This window comes from Cynocephalus volans, chromosome 1 (assembly GCF_027409185.1).
Source record: "Cynocephalus volans isolate mCynVol1 chromosome 1, mCynVol1.pri, whole genome shotgun sequence".
In the NCBI taxonomy this organism is placed as follows: domain Eukaryota; kingdom Metazoa; phylum Chordata; class Mammalia; order Dermoptera; family Cynocephalidae; genus Cynocephalus; species Cynocephalus volans.
This window is the reverse complement of record NC_084460.1, coordinates 141,556,150-141,571,326: the sequence shown is the minus strand read 5'-3', so window position 1 is coordinate 141,571,326 and position 15,177 is coordinate 141,556,150.

The window sequence follows — 15,177 nt, the reverse complement described above, 5'->3', positions numbered from 1 at the left end:
CAGGATCTGTGAGCCAGATCTCCCTTAAGCAGAGTCTGTTCAATGTGATCTAACACTCGAAACAGACAGCATTGTGGTGAGAAGAGGGACCCCGCACTGAGTGCCAACCTAAGCTGGCCAGGCTGACCCAGGTAGACACTGTCACATTTGAACAAACAATGTATGCTTTGCAACTTAATCCATTTTAACATTTTGAATTTTCTTTTCTTTTCCCATGATTTTTTAGTAAAAATTTATTTTGCTAAAGCCCACACTTATTGAACCTTTTCATGAGAATGTGTGGACAGAAAGAGAAACCCTACATGTTCTCACTCATATGTGGGAGCTAAAAACAAAAACAAAAGCACAAACAAACAAATAAATAATAATAATAAGTTGAACTGTTAAAAAGAGAAAGAACTGTAGTTACTAGAGGTGGGAACAGGGAGGTGGCGGGGGGATAGAGAGAGGCTGGTTAATGGACACACAATTACAGCTAGATAAGAAAAAATCAATCCTACTGGTATACAGTTGACTAAGGAATCTATAATTAACAATGATTTACTGCATGTTATCAAATGAATGGAAGAGAAGAGATCAAATGTTCACATCACAAAGAAATGATTAAGTTTTGCAATGGTAAATACGCTAATTAACCCTGATTAGATCATCACACATTGTATGCATGCACTGAAATATAATACTGTACCCCATAAATACATATAATTGATATGTTTCAACAAAAAATTAATAAAAATATAAAATAAAAAAAAATAAGTGTGTGGAGTTAGGAGCATGAGCTCCAGACGGTGGAGACAAACCACTATGTCCGACTTTTAATTTTGCCACTTACTTACTGGGTGATCTTGATGAAGTTTCTTCACCTTCCTAAGATTCAGTTTCCTTGTTGTAAAGTGAGGGTGGTGGTAGTACTTACCTCATAGATTTGTTGTGAGGATTAAATCAGATGATGTCTGTAAAGCTCTTAACATAGTGCTTGAGTTCAGTGAATGTTAGCTGTGGTTACTGATTTACTCAAGAGAAGAGGTAAGAAGGCAGTGTGAGGATTTCTGTCCAGGCTTGCAGGAAGACCTCCTCATATCTGAGAAAGAAGAAGAGATAATAAGTTCTGATTTGGGCAGGTTGACTTTAATTAATCAGTGGGAAATCGAGGTTGATTTATAGCTAACGGTCTAGAATTCAGGAGAGAGGACAGGGTTGAAGATTCTAATTTATGTGTCAAAATGCAGAGGTGGTGGGATAAAGAGAGTTTTCGAGAAGTCTTTGAAAATAAGAGGAGAAGCCGTCTGTCTAGGGTCTGTCTTCTATATTCAAAGCTTATCAGAAGAAAATGATTGTGAAGAGGATCAGAGGGAGCAGCCAGAGATGGATGAAAAGCAGGACAGAGAAATGTTGAGTGAGTCAAAGGAGGGAAGTTTGATTGTGGAAGGAGCAGCCAAGGGAGAGAAAAGTGAGCCTGGACTGGAGGGGCCATTGATGCAGCTATTATTATATCGCTGGTTTCCTCTGTCAGGGCAGGTGATGGAGCAGTCATTGAAAAATCAAACTGCTGTAGGCTGAGAAATAAAAGGCCACATTTGTGATATATTAAGGGAAAAATCAGGTTACAAATCACATGCCTAGAATGACCTGTCTTTATTAAAAATGAAAATATATTTAAAAAAGAGATCTTCACTTTGATGATGGTCTTTTTTTAAAAACATAAACTTTATTTTTATAGTAGTTTTAGGTCTACAGAGAAATTGAGCAGAATGTCCGGATAGTTCCCATATCCCTGCCCCCCCATGTACAGTTTCTCCTGTTATTAATATGTTACATTAGTGTGGTACATTTGTTATAATTATGAATCAGTATTAATATTATTAACTCCACTTTACATTTGTATTCCTTCTTTGTGTTGTACAGTTCTATGGGTTTTTAAAGCGTGACAATTTCTCTGATAATGCCAACTGCTGACTGTTTATAAAGAATGGAGGCTTCAAGCTTCACCCTGTGCTGCTTCTGTCAGCTTCTGACTTTCAGACCATGCCCCTGGATTCCTATCTGCTCTAACCTCAGTGGCTGAACTCTGCTTCCTGTGTCTGATTTTTGGTCCTCTCTGAAGACCAAGCAATCACACAGCCCTGGCTCTTCCTGCTTCAGGCTGTTTTAGTAACTTACTCCACCCATCCAGCTTGACCTCTGGGACACAAATCCTGGCGCAAGTACGTGCCCACGCCAGCCCTCCCGAGGGGGCTGGGGCAGCGGTGCCGCTCTTAGGAGTTAGTTATATGATGGAGACATAGAAGTTTCTGCGGAAGCTTTGCTAATTAGCGGATGGAAGCCCCAACAAAATTGGAGTCTTCTGTAATTACCGTAGGAAATGTTTCCACCAAATCACTTCCCACTTTCCCATGCTGACTCATGTCCTGGTTTCATTTTCTCAAGCAGATAACTACTGTCAATGACAAAATTGTTTTTATCACTGATTAGAGTTTTACACACTTGAAAACAAGTCATGTTGTAAAGCTCAGTCATAAGAGAAGCAGCAAGCCATGAGTTTTGGAGATTAAATATTTCCCCTCATCTCAAACATTGACAGCACCCCCCACTAGTTTGGCTAACTTTGGACACTTCCAGAACATTTCTCTGCCTCTGTTTCCTCTTCTGTAAAAGGGAATTATAGTGCCAACCTTCCCCGCTGTGAGAAATCCTTGTGAGAATGGTTCGCAGGGCTGTTACAGTCGAGGGTCCTTTTGTAAGCCTTCTCCAATGCTGTCTTATTTTGCGCCCAGAAAGGACCTCATCTGTTTCCCGACTGAGAAGCTCATCTCATGAAAAGGGAAATGTCTAAGAAAATATAACCATTCAGTATGAATTTTAATCTCCATCTCAGAATAATTCTTTGCTCCCAGCCTTTTCCCCCTCCTCTGCCACCTTCTCTCAGAACCTGATTCTGCAGGGTATAATATTTTAAAAATGTTAACCAGAGTATTTTTTTCCTCAGGTACTTTCTTTCTCCCCTTTGTCTTTCCAATGCCCCCATACAAAACCTAGTCCGTATTTATTGCCTCTGGGGAGAGAAAAGTCTTTGTTGGGGCTTTTGTTTCTCTTTTAGGGCTTAGGGGAAGAATGAGCTGAGACAGGGGTGGCTTGGAGAATAGGGAGCAGAACTTCTCACTGACGGCCTCCCCCACCACAAGGAGTCCTTGGGCTGTCAGAATAAGAAATGGATGTGGAAAGACAGGGAAGGTTGGGAAGTTTCAGAGAAAGGGCCTGTGCGCAGCTCTGGGCCAAGCTGGGGCTTTGACAATAGCTCCACGTAGCTGGTGGGATCTGAGAGGAGAGAGGGCCCACAGCTCACTTTCTGCTAGAGCTCTGAGGAGGTGGTGAGACGTGAGAGAGAATGGCTCTTTGGTATGATTCCAGCTGGATGGGACTTTGGACACCTAATAGAGGTGCTCACCATACTGTACTGAGGGAGTAGATGACACCTTTGCATCCAACAGTGGTGAAGGAGTACCTGAAGGGACCGTGCAGGTAGAAACCAAGGACATTTCTTCAGACACCCAGATGGACCAGCCACTGAGGATGACATGTGATGAGTGTTGGGACAGCAGATGCTTGTGTGGAGAGATGATTGAGATTCACGTACAAGTGCTCCTTAATTGCCCCCCCACTCTCTCCCTCTCTCTCTCTCTCTCTCTCACCAGCTGCACACACGCACACCGACCATACACACATACACACGTTAGCACTAGGTAAGATTCCAGAATTTAGATGAAAATAAAATTTGGGGAAAATTAGACTACATTTCTACTACCTGTTGGAAAGGGGACTCAAAAAAGAGATTGGATTTCAAAAAAGAAGTAAAGCTATATTTCTTACATATCTGAATTTGTAGACCAAGATGCCCAGCATACTTTATTAGCTATTCTTTCTTCTTCGTATCTTTTCTTTTCTTTTTTTTCTCATTATCCATCTCTGTTACTTTTCATAACCTCTTTTCCCTTGGCTTATGCATGTACTCAGGCCTCTTCTAACATTAGTGCCTAAAACAGTCAAACACAGGCACCCACGCCTCTCTGATACTATCTGTCTGGAGCTCACCAGGACCAATCTGATTATTCCTTAAATTTTTGTTTGTTTCAGTTGCCATAAGAAGCCCCAGATTCCCTAATTACCCTTCACTACAACACTTCTCATGTAATTCTGTATCTCCCCAATTTTGTACCATGCTCAATCTCTTCCCGACTCTTGAAATCCTTCCATTGGACCCTCTTGAACTCATGGAATATCATAGCCATATCCTCTTAGCATCAGCTTTTTGGATTTCTGTGCTGATCATTTGCCTGCTTGCTTCCAGGGCCATTTCCTGCTCCTCCTCTCCTCTGTTCTCTGTTTTGGGTAACAGAGCTCCACAAAAACTCCCTTGCCAACTGGCTGCCATCTAGGCTCAGCCAATAGAAAGCACTGGTGGGAAATTAAAGGGTGGGAGAAAGCAGAAGCCGGGCTATTCTTCCTCATCTCTGTTTCAGTCTCCCTCTGAGGCTGTGTCTTCTCTTTGGTTCCGGCTCCTTCTGGATGACCTTCCTCTGTGGTTCCAGTTTCCCCTTGGTTCCAGTTCCTACCAGGTGACTCAGTTCCTGAACTTGAGACTCTCATCTCTTCCTCCTCTGGGCTCTCCAGCCAGATCTGTGATAGTGGCCTTCTACTCTTGCTAAGTTATGGGTTTCTCCACTGTACCTTGCTGGGTTTCTCAGCTCTTCCAGTCTGTTTGTAACCAGTTAGTTCCTTGAATAAAATGAGCTACCTCGTGTGGGTTCTCTTCTCAGTGAAGGGTAATGCCATCTATCCAGCTGCTTGGGTCAGAAACACTGGGGCTTTTCTAAACCCTTCTCTTTCTCTCACACCCAATATTCAATCTATCAGCACATCCCTGTGGCTGTACCCTTAGAATATTTCTAGAGCCCCAACAAACTCTCGCCACCTTCGCTGCTACCACCCAGTCCATCTCTCATCATCCCTCACCTAAATTACTGCAGCGTCCACTGTTGGTCTCCCTGCTGCAGCTCTTGCTTGATCAATACAGCATACAAGCAGATTGTTTAAAAAACCAGGTTCATCATATCACTTTACTTGAGACCCTCTAATAATTCTGCTCTTTTTCAGAGTAAAATTTAAGTTGTGACAGTGGCCTAAAGAGCCTCCCTGACCTTGGCCCGCCCCACCTTGCTGCTTCACTGATTTCATCTCTGCTCCAGCCCCCGACCTCCTAGCTGATTCCACCAAGTGCGTTTCTGCTTTAGGTCCTTTGCACTGGGTGTTCCCTCTGCTTGGAATTCCCTTCCAGATGGATCTCTCTCCTTCTTCAAGTCCTTGCTCCAGTCTCACCTTCACGATGAGGCCTGGCTGGACCATAGTATTTTGCGTGCAATACCCTGCAGCACTCTTGTCACACCTTTCCCTGTTCTTTATCTTTTTCTTTTTTTCCTATTGTACTCATCACCTCTTAATATTCTATGTAATTTATTTATTTGTCATACTTATTGTCTGTCTCCTCCAAATAATATATAAGTTCTACAGAGGTGGATTTTCATGTCCCCAGTAATAAGAATAGTGCTTGGAACATAATCATCGTAGGTACTCAATAAATAATTATTGAGTGACTATTGGTTACCTATTACAGTTGATTAATTTTAGAAGCAAAAAAACACAATCAAGTATGGGTTGGCAATATAGCATGGTACCTGACCATACCGACTCTGGAGCCGGACTTCTTGGAATCTGTGAAGTTCTGAACAAATTACTTGACCTCTTCAGACCTTAGCTTTCTTATCTATAAAGTAGAAATAATAATCATGCCCACATCATAGGCTTATCACAGGACTCAGTGAAGGAGTGTAGTATAAAGCATTTAGTGCTAGGAACAAAATAAGAGCTCAATTCACGTTAGATATTCTTAATAACAATCAAAAGTAGTAAAAACTGGAAGCTGGCATCAAAGTGGGCAGACTTAATTCTTTTCCTTACCAAGTTTGTCTTTCTTTCAGGTTTAGAGGAGGAGGGAGTACAGATGGGAGGCATAGCAAGATCTACTGCCCGAGTGCAGCCTTCTCAAGATGTAGAGCATCTGCTTTCTGCTCCTATAAGACAGTCTAATAGCACTGTTTGTTTGGGGAAAGATAACCAATTCCTACTGAAACCTGCTCACAGAAGAAATGGATTTAAAAAATAATGAACGGGTGACATTTCTTTAGCTATTACTTTGTCCAGCAAGTAATGTATGCCACCGTACTTGGAGGCCTCACTTAACCTCCCGGTAGTCCTATCCAGTGAGTACTACTATCATTCCCATCTTACAGTTGAAGAAAGTGAGGCACAGAGAGGGTAAGCAACTGTCCAAGTGGTGTAAGTGCTGGAGCAGGAGTTAAACCCAGTCAGTGCATACTACAGCAGCTTCCACGGAATCTACTGGGGCAAAACAAGATCCCCTAAATTTATTATCATTTACTGTTTTCTATCTTACAGGACCTCAATCGCTGATGACGGCCAGCAGTAATGTCTGATGTGCGCTTTTCTCATTTTTTAGTTTCTGCAGGTGGAGTGGGAAAGGGGCCGAGGAACTGCCATGGGGCAGGCCCCACAATATCTTGGCATCAAAAGACAAATTCGAAAACCTCCTGGTGAGAAACGAACCATGCAACAGGCTCCAAGAACTGTTCAATGCTGACGTTAAATTAGTTTCTGCAACTTGGAGAGTGAGAGGAAACATAAACAAATGATGAAAAAGAAAACGTTATGATTGGCATACAACATAGGAATAATGTCCAGTAACCCAGAGAAAAGAAAGATCTTCAGGCATCTTGGATGTGAAAGAATATCGTCTCAAGTTGGACATTTTCATTTCTCAAGTACGTGAGGCAGATCAGGGCTGATTATAAAAACAGTTCCACATACTTGCTTTTGTGATAAGGTTAACGCCTCACAGTGCAATCAGGCAGAGGGCTTAGCCAGAAGCTTCTGCCTACATTATACCTGAGAGCTTGGTAAGAACGCAGACTCCCACCCTCCACAGGGTGGGCCCTGTGAATATGCATTTTAACTTGGTCTCTCTGTGACTGTTTTAAATAAGAGCCAAGAAGAAAAGAAAACTGGCCTAATATATGTACAAATCAAGGGTACTAGTTTTCTCAGGAAGTTCATGTCCTGCAAGGGTTTTAAAGCCTTTCAGACATGTCCAGGTTTGCTCCTTTCCCCGAGGGAGGGGGGATGGTCTTCCCTGGGCAGTGAGGGATATCGGGAAGAGCATCTGCTTGACTCCCAGTTTTTAGGTGGCTCGCTTCAAACCCTTCCGGACAGATGGATTTCAAAAAGCAATTAGTTCTCAGAATACATTCCATTCTGGGCATTCCATGGCTTATTTTCAGCCCACAATTTCATCTCCATCTTGCCAAAAAAAAAAAAAAAAAAAAAAGTTCTGAGAAAAAACTAAAAGATTCAGAATGGATGGCTCAGTGACAGGAGATATTTTGTCCAAGTGAAGAATCTTCAGATCCTGACTCTGAGCCAGAAGGATGTACTTCTTTTCCGAGGTTGCCCGGGGTCTTTTAGTGAATTCTTGTTTCACTCCCTGCAACTTCCATTCCCAAATCCCACCTGCACGCCCCCACCTCCCACCCCACCAATTTCTCTAGTTAGTGTTTGACATAACCTGCTGCACACTCCTGCCATGTCTTTGGTTGGCTTTGTTGTCTTACTTTCCCACCCTCATTTATTTATGTAGTTTTTACGTGTACTGTTTTATTATAAGGGAATAATTCAGAAACAGCCCCATGGAAGAGAGGCTTAGGGCAAGGTGTGGAGAGGCATCATCACCTTCCCTGAACCTTGGTATGTTCACCAGCTCAGAAGCTCTCCCAACCCTTATTTCAAACAAAAAATCATGTAAATATTCTCCAACTGTAATCTTATTCACAACATTTTACTTTCTCTAATAGCATCCTAGAAGAACTCACTAGTCCAATCTCATCATCCATGAATCTTTCCTCATTGTGGGTCTCCCATTCTTCATTCCTCTTTCCCCCGACTCTATCTCTTCTCACCTGTGCCCACCTCCTGTGCACTTTCTTGGTTAAACATCTTCTCTTCCTCTATTTCCAACATTCTCTCTTGATTTGGGCCTCCTTTTCTCCCGAGCTCCTTAGACTCATAGAATGTTAGAGGTGGCAGGTTCTTAGAGAACATCTGCCTCAAGACTGTAATGTGAAGGTAAAGATGCTGAAGCTCAAAGAGGTAAAATGATTTGCCCAAAGTCCATTGCAAGACAGAGGAATGAGCCCCATCCTCTGATTCCTGAGCCAGGGCTTATCCATGGTGAGCTCTCCTTGCTTCTAGATGTATTACGTTTTCTATTACCCTAAGGCAGCGTTTACAGATTGCCAGCACAGGAGTCATATTTAAGCCATGAACAAATTTTGTTTGACCTGCATATAGGTACAAAAAAGTATTTGTTATTATTTTTAAATGAGGAATTTTATATATGGCCTGGAGGTATACAGTATAGTGGTTAAGAGCTCCTAGAGCCAGGATCCCCAGTGCGAATCTCAAACTTACTAACAGATTACTGTAGAAGAGTTAACCTGATGAACCAACCCTTGCTTTCCTCATCTGTAGAACGGGGTTGACAGTAGTCCTTACCCCACTGAATTGTTCGAGAAATAAATGAGAGTGGTGCCTGGTACCTGGCAAGTGCTGTGTGTGTGTGTGGATCAGCTGCCTTTTCTTAACATCATTTCCTGCTGTTGTGTTTCTCACTCGGAACCAGGAGCCTTTGCCCATTGTGTTACCTTCCTGGCCTCACTCACCTGAACACACGATCTCTGTCCTCTGAGGACCAAAGCCCTAACCCTGAGTTCTTCATCATGATCTTTTAGGAACATTGAACATTTGTAAGCTTTGTAAATTCACTCTCATGTGGAGGAGCACCTGTTTGAATTAATAAAAGTATGGAATAATATATATATAATTACAAAAGAAAAATGCAATGTTGTTACTTGCAGACATGTAGAATAATGCTGTGGTAAGGGGATGCTGAGCTGGGTGTAGGTACTAGGACAACATCCTTCAAACTGCAGGTGTAGACTCATTAGTGCAAAGAGAAATCAATTTAGAAAGTTATGACCAGAACTTTTAAAAAATGGAATAGAATAAAATAGACATGTCATGTTCTACATTAAAAGGGCAAAAATTGTTTTGTGAAACGTTTTCAATTACATATTCATGTGTGTATGGGGATAGAATGTAAAACACATTTCTTATGAGTCCCCATCAAAAAGTTAGAAAGCCACCGTGCTAGAAAATCTCAGCAATCAGATATAAATCATTCTTAATTGACATATTAATTGGTTTAATAGAATTTTTCCTCTAAAGTCTTCTCTTTTGAGAAGGTTCTTTATATTATTTATTTGTTTAACAAACCACTTTGTCAAAGGTACAGGGAAAATTCCATTACCAGAGGATTGCATAAGGGAATTAATTGTCATCCAGATGATTTTGATCCAGCATATGAGTTGATCTAATCATAACACTTTCTCTGCAATAATAATAACCTTGTTCAATAAGTGCTTTTTCTGGTTCTTCTCCAGGTACGTAAGACAAGTTTGAGGTTCTGCCTGGTTTACATTATCAGACAGTGGATAGGATTTAGCTGTTAACAATTCTTTGTTCTACCACTGAGTGCAATTTCCTCATCCCATCTCAGTTAGAGCTCTCCAAGACCCACATTCTGGCTACCAGGAAACAAATACCTGAAACGCACTCTATGTGCTGAACTTCCATGACATCGCCTATACTTTCTCCTCACTCTAAGGCTGCCCTTTAAATTTGTTGTAACTTGACTTCACTTTTATAAACAGAGGGAAGGAAGTCCTGAACCATCTAAGGTGGAAGAAGAGGTTGCTTTAGGCTTCCACCCTCCAACTTGTGTCCTGGAGGCACCCATCAGATAAACAAATTAGCTGACTCTCTCAAAAATGTATGCTTAACTATATGAATGTGCTACTATATACTGATATATGTATATATTTATATTACAAAATACAAAAGAAATAAAAAAGGATGAGATGAAATAAATCATATTAAAATAATTTTTAAATGATAGAAATAATTATCCTGTCAATAATAATAATATCTTTGTGGTTTAATATTTTTAATATTTTTGAAACAATGTAATATTGAGAATCAAAGTTCTAGTTCCAAGTATAGTTCATTTTTATACTTGGTTTTAGTAGTATAATGTTATAGGTGAGAGATAAAAGATATCATTAGATGTTATTACTTTATACGATGCTCATCCACCAATCATGATAAAGTTTTGTTGAACTTCAGTTTCTAATATTCATCTTTCCTTATGACCATCAGTCTTTCAAACTCATCAAAATGGATTCAATACCTACTGAAATACTTCATGTGGAGGAGTTTTTACTGGGTTAAGTAATTTTGTTCCCATATTTTTAAGTGTGCATATATAAAAGGTTTCATAGATAATATACATCATTTATAGTGACACGAGCCCATAATAATGAAAATATTTCTCTATATCTGTTTGTAGAATGTTTTTTCTATTTAGCTTTTTTAAAAAAAATCAAACACTTCCTTAAAGCATTGATGCCTCACTTTTTTTTAATTGTCAGAAGAGCACTTAGCAAAGTGCCCAGTACAATATTGTTAACTACAAGTACAATTTGTACAGCAGATCTCTAGAATTTATTCATCTTGTATAAATGAAACTTAATACTCAAACAGCAACTCCCCATGTCCTCTTACACCCAGCCCCTGGCAACTACCATTCTATTGTCTGTTTCGATGAGCTTGACTATTTTTATTTTTAATACTAATTTTAATTTTTATTGTAACATAGTTGATTGTACATATCTGTGGGGTACAGAGTTGAATATCAATACCTGTGTGCAATATGTGATGCTCAAATCAGGATAATTATTCAACAATATACAATGTCATCATTTTTCGTGGCCATTTACCAATTCCTCCCTCCCTCCCCCCACCTTTCCCACCTCTGGTAACCTCAGTTCTTTTGAAAGTCCAGTGTATTATTGTAATTGTTATCTCTTTTTTCTTTCTTTCTTTTATTTATATGTTTATTTTTTAGCTACCACGTATGAGTGAGGACATTAGGCATTTCTCTTTATGTACTTGGCTTATTTCACTTAACATGATTTTCTCTAAGTTTGTCCATGTTGCTGTGAATTGCAGAATTTCATTCTTTTTTATGGCAGTGTAGTATTCCATTGTGTATATATACCACATAGGGTTGCAGGTGTCTCTTCAACTTGATGCTTTCTATTCCTTTGGGTACATACACAGCAGTGGGATTGCTGGATCAAATGGCAGCTCTATCTTTAGTTGTTGGAGGAATCTCCATACTGTTTTCCATAATGGTTGCACCAATTTACAATCCCACTAACAGGGTAGGATCATTTCCCTTTCCTCCATCCTTGCCAGCATTTGTTGTTCTCCATCTTTTTGGTAATAGCCAATCCAACTGGGGTGAGATAATATCTTAATATTTCTCAAAGGAAGATATACAAATGGCCAACAGACAAATGAAAAATGCTCAACATCACTCAGCATCAGGGAGATGCAAATCAAAACCACACTGAGCTATCGTGACTGTTTTAGATACCTCATATAAGTGGAATCATGCAGTATTTGTCCTTCTATGACTGGCTAATTTAACTTAGCATAATGTCCTCAAGCTTCATCCATGTTGTTGCATGTGAAAGGATCTCTTTTTACAAATAGCTAAATAATATTCTTGTATGTGTATACTACATTTTCTTTATCTGTTCATCTGTTGATGGACATTTAGGTTGTTTTCATATATTGGCTATTGTGAATAATGCTGCAATGAACATGGGATTGCTAGTATCTCTCTGAGATCTTGATTTCAATTCTTATGAATATATACCCAGAAGTGGGGTTGCTGGATCAAATGGTAGTTCTCTTTTAATCTTTTGAGGAACTGCCATACTGTTTTCCATAATGGTTGCACCATTTCGCATTCCCACCAACAATGTGCAAAGGTTCCAATTTCTCCACATCTTCTCCAACATTTGTTATTTCCTAAATCTGTAAAACTCCTAGAAGAAATCATAGGAGATAAACTTCATGACATTGGCCTAGGCAATGATTTCTTGGATATTACACCCAATGCACAAGCAACAGAAGCAAAAATAGACAAGTGGGACTATATTAAACTAAAAAGCTTCTGCATAACAAAGGAAACAATCAACAAAATGTAAAGGCAACCTGCAGAATGGGAGAAAATATTTAAAAACTATATCTGATAAAGGGTTAATTTCAAAATATATAAGGAACTCCTACAACTCAATAGCAAGAAAACAAATAACTTGATTAAAAAATGTGCAAAGGATTTGAGTAAACATTTCTCCAAAGAGAATATATAAATGGCCAACAGGTATATGAAAAGGTACTCAGCATCACTAATAATCAGGAAAATGCAAATCAAAATCACAATGAGATATCACCTTATACCTGCTAGAATGGCTATTATTAAAAACAACAACAACATAACCACAATTACTTGAAGTTGATACGACAAGCAAACAGAAAGGACATTGTTGGGGGGGAGGGGGGGAGGGAGGAGGGAGGGAGGTTTTGGTAAGGGGCAACAATAATCAGCCACAATGTATATCGACAAAATAAAATTTAAACAACAACAACAACAACAACAACAACAGCAACAGCAACAACAAAAACCAAAAGATAACAAGTGAAGTATCACTTTTAAATTGAAGAGACAGATTTTGTTTATTTACTTAAAAAATTATATGCAACAGTGCATTATACTCATAGCTACATGGCATTAAAGAAAAGTTCAGCAAATTTGGATTACTTGTCTTTTTATGAAAAAACAAGTATCTCATCAGTAAGTTTGATACCTTTTAAGCACTTCGTCATAGAAGAACCAGAGAAATTTCATGAGGTGCAGAAGATTTTCATGATTACTCTTTATATCATTACAAGGTATTGTTGAGATCTTGTTTTTGTAAAATCAATTGCATCAGTGACTTTCTGTAGCATTTTATGCTCTTCTATTTCATTTGCTTTCCCATAATTGCTTGTTTTTGAATAATGAAGTGAATAAATTTCATGTGATTTGCCCTTTCTGTTACTTACTCTGGAAATTATTATTTTTTATTACATTCAAGGCTGCCACTCTATCAATGGTTAGTTTAAACTATTTTCATCCATACATTAAAGAAGTAATATATCAGTAGAATAAATTTTTGAATACACTTTTCTTTTGGTTGTTCTTAAGAAAATTAGTACTTCATATATGAGTATATATGTCATTATTGGAAAAAAATCTAGAAAATACCATAAGCATAGACATATGAAAAACAAATCTACTTTTATCCGATTTGTATAGCAAACTTCCCACACTGGGTGATACTTACTTCTTCAAGTCTACAACATTTTTGTACCTTCCAATAGTATTTCTGACTGAAGAATGCATTTTAATTTGTAGCTGTACAAATTAAATTTTAATTTGTATGCATTTTTTTCAGCTGCTTTTACTGCAGGAGGGACAATGTTTTTCAATGGTATATGATTCTCTTTTAATCCATATGTAGGAGATTCAATATGTATTCCATATTTAACAGAACATTGTAAAGGCCTTGGTTAACTATCGCATGATATTTCAAACCACTACTAAGAAAACTGTTAATATTTGTCTTCACATTCTGTACAATTAGTTTGTATCTTACTAATTACGATGGCTTTCGAACGATCATCTACATTTCAAGGTACAACATCTACTTAGAGTAAAGTTACCCTTTAAAGGTAGTGGATATAAAAGTATATTTCACAGAGTCTTCTTGACAGTTTTGAATTATTTTGGGCAATTTTTGTCAGGTTAAATTGCCATCATTTTTACCTCTTAAAATGGCTTACAAATAACTGGGAATATAAATATAAAGTCTAACATTATCTTGTTTTCTTACATTATTTGATGCAACCCATTTAAAAATTTTTCCATAACTTCATTATGGAATTTTGCAAACACAGACAAAAGTAGAGAGAAGGGTATGGTGAACTGACGTGCCCATCTCCCAGCTGCAGTGATTGTCACTGCCTGCCACATCTCATATCTTCTATATTCACTACTCAGCCGGCTTTAGATTATTTTAAATCAATTCCCAGACAATGTATTTTATTTATACATATTTCAGTACATATCTCTAAAAATGACCATCATGCTAAACATAAAAAATTAACAATACATTTTAAATATTAAATATTTAGTGTTCAAATTTCTCCTGTTGTTCTACAATTTTATCTTTATCTTTGAGGATAGACAGGATGGGCTGAGGATACATATTGCAGGTAGACTCCACAGTAGTTTTTCTACTATAGTAGAAACGGGAGAAAAGGGAGGGGAACAGTTTAAAGGTGAGACAATTTTCTGGGGGTACTGTAGGTTGAACTGAGGAGGACTGAAGAGGCGGATTTGGGCGAGAAAATAAGGAGTTCAGTTGAAGCTGTGGAAATAGCAAGATAGAAATGACCAGTTCACATTTGCATGATTGAGTCTGGAACTCAAAAAGGGGCGTGGCTTAGAATTGTAAATTTGGGAGTAGATGTAGCACAGATAATATTTAAAACTTTGAAAATAAAGGAGATGAATGATAGGCCATAGAGTAAGAAAAGGAGAGAGCTCAAGACTAAACCTGGCCAAACCTAATTTCCTTGAGGAGAATTAGAGGAAGAGGTCAGAGATGATGGAAGAATTGAGTGTGTGGTGCCACAGAAAGCCAGAGAGTGACAGTCAAGAAAGCAGCAGGGGGCTGAATGTGGCAGAGAGCGTCAACACAGAGAAGACCAGAGGTTGAGACCCTGTTCTTCCGCTTGCATACTTTCCACTTTTGAGGGTCATCTAACATCTCAGTCTCAGTTTCATCATCTGTACAATGGTTGTGCTTTCGAAAGGAGGTGCTGGGTAGTGGGGAAGGAAGGGGTTTTGTTGGGATGTGCCAGGCATTGCATCGGGCAGTGCAAGATGGGTAAGTGTGGAGGTGAGGGAGCAGTAGATGATCTCCTGACAACTCCAGAAATCTATAAGATATGAACATATACAAGATAGTATTTAAA